This window comes from Gadus chalcogrammus, chromosome 12 (assembly GCF_026213295.1).
Source record: "Gadus chalcogrammus isolate NIFS_2021 chromosome 12, NIFS_Gcha_1.0, whole genome shotgun sequence".
NCBI lineage: Eukaryota > Metazoa > Chordata > Actinopteri > Gadiformes > Gadidae > Gadus > Gadus chalcogrammus.
In genome coordinates this window covers 8,745,044-8,751,043 of record NC_079423.1, presented here as the reverse complement: position 1 = coordinate 8,751,043, position 6,000 = coordinate 8,745,044, and the positions used below count along the sequence as shown (strand labels likewise).

The 6,000-nt window shown below is 45.0% G+C and overlaps 4 non-coding genes and 4 pseudogenes across 4 annotated transcripts; all 8 read right to left on the bottom strand.

The window, feature by feature from the left end:
* Positions 1 to 95: 95 nt before the first annotated feature.
* On the bottom strand, positions 96 to 216 carry LOC130396167 (5S ribosomal RNA; annotated as a pseudogene).
* A 509-nt stretch (positions 217 to 725) lies between these two features.
* On the bottom strand, positions 726 to 845 carry LOC130396099 (5S ribosomal RNA; annotated as a pseudogene).
* Positions 846 to 1,350: 505 nt separating this feature from the next.
* LOC130395371 (5S ribosomal RNA) lies at positions 1,351 to 1,467 on the bottom strand. Its single transcript, XR_008898434.1, has one exon. It is a non-coding gene; the product is annotated as a 5S ribosomal RNA (ribosomal RNA).
* A 1,120-nt stretch (positions 1,468 to 2,587) lies between these two features.
* Positions 2,588 to 2,707, bottom strand: LOC130395530 (5S ribosomal RNA). The gene has a single exon (XR_008898578.1). It is a non-coding gene; the product is annotated as a 5S ribosomal RNA (ribosomal RNA).
* A 522-nt stretch (positions 2,708 to 3,229) lies between these two features.
* Positions 3,230 to 3,348, bottom strand: LOC130400445 (5S ribosomal RNA). Its single transcript, XR_008902928.1, has one exon. It is a non-coding gene; the product is annotated as a 5S ribosomal RNA (ribosomal RNA).
* A 536-nt stretch (positions 3,349 to 3,884) lies between these two features.
* Positions 3,885 to 4,005, bottom strand: LOC130394275 (5S ribosomal RNA). Its single transcript, XR_008897449.1, has one exon. It is a non-coding gene; the product is annotated as a 5S ribosomal RNA (ribosomal RNA).
* A 531-nt stretch (positions 4,006 to 4,536) lies between these two features.
* Positions 4,537 to 4,656, bottom strand: LOC130396242 (5S ribosomal RNA; annotated as a pseudogene).
* Positions 4,657 to 5,789: 1,133 nt separating this feature from the next.
* Positions 5,790 to 5,910, bottom strand: LOC130396091 (5S ribosomal RNA; annotated as a pseudogene).
* Between the last annotated feature and the right edge of the window lie 90 nt (positions 5,911 to 6,000).

Here is a 6,000-nt window from a genome sequence, read left to right as displayed (position 1 = left end):
TTTTTGTATGTTGCTTAAATCCTCCCAAGCGGTTGGCAGTAAACATCAGGTCACGGTACGCCACGGAGTCAATGAGCTCGAGTTGACAAAGAAAAGGCTTACAGCACCTGGTATTCCCAGGCGGTCTCCCATCCAAGTACTAACCAGGCCCGACCTGCTTAGCTTCCGAGATCAGACGAGATCGGGCGTGTTCAGGGTGGTCTTTATGACGTAAGCAAATAGTGCAGGCGCAAAACCAGGTTTTTACAGTAGCACATAAGGAGTGAGAAAGCTGCTGAGCTCGACGTTACACTTTACAAAAACAATCATTAGTTAGATATAAACGGCAGTAATGATTCGTAGGACGACCTTATCCATGTAAACGATCATTGTGACATCTGAATTCATTAATTATCTGAAATACACTGCGTGTGCCGTGATGTTAAATGTTTGAACCAAGGTAACGGTTTTTAAAGTGTCAGAGAATGGGTGGTGATTTTTGACGTCCTCCCATGATCTGAAGTGAGCGTGCGTGTTTGTGTTGGTGAAAGTTTAGAAATGTACAACTGTCGGTTCAGCTCTCTGGTGCTCCCTGCTGGCAGTATCACTATAATGTCCTCATGTTTCACAAAAATAGTTTTGCGAGACGTTGTCAGTTTTGTATGTTGCTTAAATCCTCCAAAGCCGTAGGCAGTAAACATCAGGTCACGGTAGCCACGGAGTCAATGAGCTCGAGTGAAAAGAAAAGCTTACCAGCACCTGGTATTCCCCAGGCGGTCTCCCATCCAAGTACTAACCAGGCCCGACCCTGCTTAGCTTACGAGATCAGACGAGATCGGGGTGTTCAGGGTGGTATGGCCGTAAGCATTAGTGCAGGCGCAAAACCAGGTTTATACAGTAGCACATAAGGAGTGAGAAAGCTGCTGAGGCTCGACGTTACACTTTACAAAAACAATCATTAGTTAGATATAAACGGCAGTAATTGATTCAGTAGGACTCCTTATCCATGTAATGATCATTGGACATCTGAATTCATTAATTATCTGAAATACTGCGTGTGCTGTGATGTTAAAGTTTGAACCAGGTTAACGGTTAAAGTGTCAGAAATGGGTGGTGATTTTTTGACGTCCTCCCATGATCTGAATGAGCGTGCGTGTTTGTTGGTGAAAGTTTAAGAAATGTACAACTGTCGGTTCAGCTCTCTGGTGCTCCCCTGCTGGCAGTATCACTATTACTTCCTAATGTTTCACAAAAATAGTTTTGAGAGACGTTGTCAGTTTTTGTATGTTGCTTAAATCCTCCAAAAGCGGTTGGCAGTAAACATCAGGTCACGATAGCACGGAGTCAATGAGCTCGAGTTGAAAAAGAAAAAGCTTACAGCACCTGGTATTCCCAGGCGGTCTCCATCCAAGTACTAACCAGGCCCGACCCTGCTTAGCTTCCGAGATCAGACGAGATCGGGCGTGTCAGGGTGGTATGGCCGTAAGCAAATAGTGCAGGCGCAAAACCAGGTTTTTATACAGTAGCACATAAGGAGTGAGAAAGCTGCTGGCTCGACGTTACACTTTTACAAAAACAATCATTAGTTAGATATAAACGGCAGTAATTGATTCAGTAGGACTCCTTATCCATGTAAACGATCATTGTGACATCTGAATTCATTAATTATCTGAAATACACTGCGTGTGCGTGTGATGTTAAATGTTTGAACCAAGGTAAACGGTTAAAAGTGTCAGAGAATGGGTGGTGATTTTTTGACGTCCTCCCATGATCTGAAGTGAGCGTGCGTGTTTGTGTTGGTGAAAGTTTAAGAAATGTACAACTGTCGGTCCAGCTCTCTGGTGCTCCCTGCTGGCAGTATCACTATACTGTCCTCAGTTTCACAAAATAGTTTTGAGAGACGTTGTCAGTTTTTGTATGTTGTAAATCCTCCAAGCGGTTGGCAGTAAACATCAGGTCACGGTACGCCACGGTAGGCCACGGAGGCAATGAGCTCGAGTTGAAAAAGAAAAAGCTTACAGCACCTGGTATCCAGGCGGTGTCCCATCCAAGTACTAACCAGGCCCGACCCGCTTAGCTTCTGAGAATCAACGAGATCGGGCATGTTTATTTTTTTTTTTTTTTTCCTCTCTCTCCTCTTTCTCTCTCTTCTCTTCTTTCTCTTTTCTCTCCCTCCTCTTTCTCGCTTCCTTCTTGTTTCTCCATCACCTTCACCATGTCCAACTCCTTGCTCTTCACCAGTATCGTTCGTTTGCTCGCTGGGGTTTTTTCTTCTGCAGAATCTTGGCCATTGCATCTGCCCACCCAGCGTTAAGGTTAGTGGGTTCTCCGTCAACCTCCTCAATTCCTTATCTTCATCGTCTGCCTCATCTCCGTCCACTAACTTTAATGTCCTCTTTATCATCAGCATCATCATCGCTTCTTCCTCCTCATCATCGTCATCATCATCCATGTCATTTCATGTCATTTTTCTCCTCACTATTACAGCAACCTGGGCTTCTGAGGAGGTCTCCCATCCAAGTACTAACCAGGCCCGACCCTGCTTAGCTACCGAAATCAAACGAGATCGGCCGTGTTTTTTTTTTTTTCTTTTGGTGACACCAGTCACTACTTACAGCAACCTGGGCTTCAGAGGAGGTCTCCCATCCAAGTACTAACCAGGCCCGACCCTGCTTAGCTTCCGAGATCAGACGAGATCGGGCGTGTTCAGGGTGTTATGGCCGTAAGCAATTAGTACAGGCGCAAAAACCAGGTTTTATACAGTAGCACATAAGGAGTGAGAAGCTGCTGAGGCTCGCCGTTACCTCTTACAAAAACAATCATTAGTTAGATATAAACGGCAGTAATTGATTCAGTAGGACTCCTTATCCATGTAAACGATCATTGTGACATCTGAATTCATTAATTATCTGAAATACACTGCGTGTGGGTGTGATGTTAAATGTTTGAACCAAGGTTAACGGTTAAGTGTCAGAGAATGGGTGGTGATTTTTTGACGTCCTCCCATGATCTGAAGTGAGCGTGCGGTTTGTTGGTGAAAGTTTAAGAAATGTACAACTGTCGGTTCAGCTCTGGTGCTCCCTGCTGGCAGTATCACTATACTGTCCTCATGTTTCACAAAAATAGTTTTGAGAGACGTTGTCAGTTTTTGTATGTTGCTTAAATCCTCCAAAGCGGTTGGCAGTAAACATCAGGTCACGGTACGCCACGGTAGGCCACGGAGGCAATGAGCTCGAGTTGAAAAAGAAAAAGCTTACAGCACCTGGTATTCCCAGGCGGTCTCCCATCAAAGTACTAACCAGGACCGACCCTGCTTAACTTCCGAGATCAAACGAGATCGGGCGTGTTCAGGGTGGTATGGCCGTAAGCAATTAGTGCAGGCGCAAAACCAGGTTTTATACAGTAGCACATAAGGAGTGAGAAAGCTGCTGAGGCTCGACGTTACACTTTTACAAAAACAATCATTAGTTAGATATAAACGGCAGTAATTGATTCAGTAGGACTCCTTATCCATGTAAACGATCATTGTGACATCTGAATTCATTAATTATCTGAAATACACTGCGTGTTCGTGCGTGTGATGTTAAATGTTTGAACCAAGGGTTAACGGTTAAAGTGTCAGAGAATGGGTGGTGATTTTTTGACGTCCTCCCAGGATCTGAAGTGAGCGTGCGTGTTTGTGTTGGTGAAAGTTTAAGAAATGTACAACTGTCGGTTCAGCTCTCTGGTGCTCCCTGCTGGCAGTATCACTATACTGTCCTCATGTTTCACAAAATAGTTTTGAGGAGACGTTGTCAGTTTTTGTATGTTGCTTAAATCCTCCAAAGCGGTTGGCAGTAAACATCAGGTCACGGTACGAACGGTAGCGCCACTGGAGTCAATGAGCTCGAGTTGAAAAAGGAAAAAGCTTACAGCACCTGGTATTCCCAGGCGGTCTCCCATCCAAGTACTAACCAGGCCCGACCCTGCTTAGCTTCCGAGATCAAGACGAGACTCGGGCGTGTTCAGGGTGGTATGGCCGTAAGCAATTATTGCAGGCGCAAAACCAGGTTTTATACAGTAGCACATAAGGAGTGAGAAAGCTGCTGAGGCTCTGACGTTACATTCTTACAAAAACAATCATTAGTTAGATATAAACGGCAGTAATTGATCAGTAGGACTCCTTATCCATGTAAACGATCATTGTGACATCTGAATTCATTAATTATCTGAAATACACTGCGTGTGCGTGTGATGTTAAATGTTTGAACCAAGGTTAACGGTTAAAGTGTCAGAGAATGGGTGGTGATTTTTTGACGTCCTCCCATGATCTGAAGTGAGCGTGCGTTGTTTGTGTTGGTGAAAGTTTAAGAAATGTACAACTGTCTTTTCAGCTCTCTGGTGCTCCCTGCTGGCAGTATCACTATACTGTCCTCATGTTTCACAAAAATAGTTTTGAGAGGACGTTGTCAGTTTTTGTATGTTGCTTAAATCCTCCAAAGCGGTTGGCAGTAAACATCAGGTCACGGTACGCCACGGTAGGCCACGGAGGCAATGAGCCCGAGTTGAAAAAGAAAAAGCTTACAGCACCTGGTATTCCCAGGCGGTCTCCCATCCAGTAACTAACCAGGCCCCGACCCTGCTTAGCTTCCGAGATCAACGAGCTCGGGCCGTGTTCAGGGTGGTATGGCCGAAAGCAATTAGGCAGGCGCAAAACCAGGTTTTATACAGTAGCACATAAGGAGTGAGAAGCTGCTGAGCTCGACGTTACACTTTACAAAACAATCATTAGTTAGATATAAACGGCAGTAATTGATTCAGTAGGACTCCTTATCCATGTAAACGATCATTGTGACATCTGAATTCATTAATTATCTGAAATACACTGCGTGTGCGTGTGATGTTAAATGTTTGAACCAAGGTTAACCGTTAAAGTGTCAGAGAATGGGTGGTGATTTTTTGACGTCCTCCCATGATCTGAAGTGAGCGTGCGTGTTTGTGTTGGTGAAAGTTTAAGAAATGTACAACTGTCGGGTCAGCTCTCTGGTGCTCCCTGCTGGCAGTATCACTATACTGTCCTCATGTTTCACAAAAATAGTTTTGAGAGACGTTGTCAGTTTTTGTATGTTGCTTAAATCCTCCAAAGCGGTTGGCAGTAAACATCAGGTCACGGTACGCCACGGTAGGCCACGGAGGCAATGAGCTCGAGTTGAAAAGAAAAAGCTTACAGCACCTGGTATTCCCAGGCGGTGTCCCATCCAAGTACTAACCAGGCCCGACCCTGCTTAGCTTCTGAGATCAAACGAGATCGGGCGTGTTTTTTTTTTTTTTTTTTTTCCTCTCTCTCCTCTTTCTCTCTCTTCTCTTCTTTCTCTTTTCTCTCCCTCCTCTTTCTCGCTTCTCTTTTTCTTCTTGTTTCTCCTTCACCTTCACCATGTCCAACTCCTTGCTCTTCACCAGTATCGTTCGTTTGCTCGCTGGGGTTTTTTCTTCTGCAGAATCTTGGCCATTGCATCTGCCCACCCAGCGTTAAGGTTAGTGGGTTCTCCGTCAACCTCCTCAATTCCTTTATCTTCATCGTCTGCCTCATCTCCGTCACTAACTTTAATGTCCTCTTTATCATCAGCATCATCATCATCAGCTTCTTCCTCCTCATCATCGTCATCATCATCCATGTCATTCATGTCATTTTTCTCCTCACTACTTACAGCAACCTGGGCTTCTGAGGAGGTCTCCCATCCAAGTACTAACCAGGCCCGACCCTGCTTAGCTTCCGAGATCAAACGAGATCGGGCGTGTTTTTTTTTTTTTCTTTTGGTGACACCAGTCACTACTTACAGCAACCTGGGCTTCTGAGGAGGTCTCCCATCCAAGTACTAACCAGGCCCGACCCCTGCTTAGCTTCCGAGATCAGACGAGATCGGGCAGGTTCAGGGTGTTATGGCCGTAAGCAATTAGTACAGGCGCAAAACCAGGTTTTTATACAGTAGCACATAAGGAGTGAGAAGCTGCTGAGGCTCGACGTTACACTCTTACAAAAAC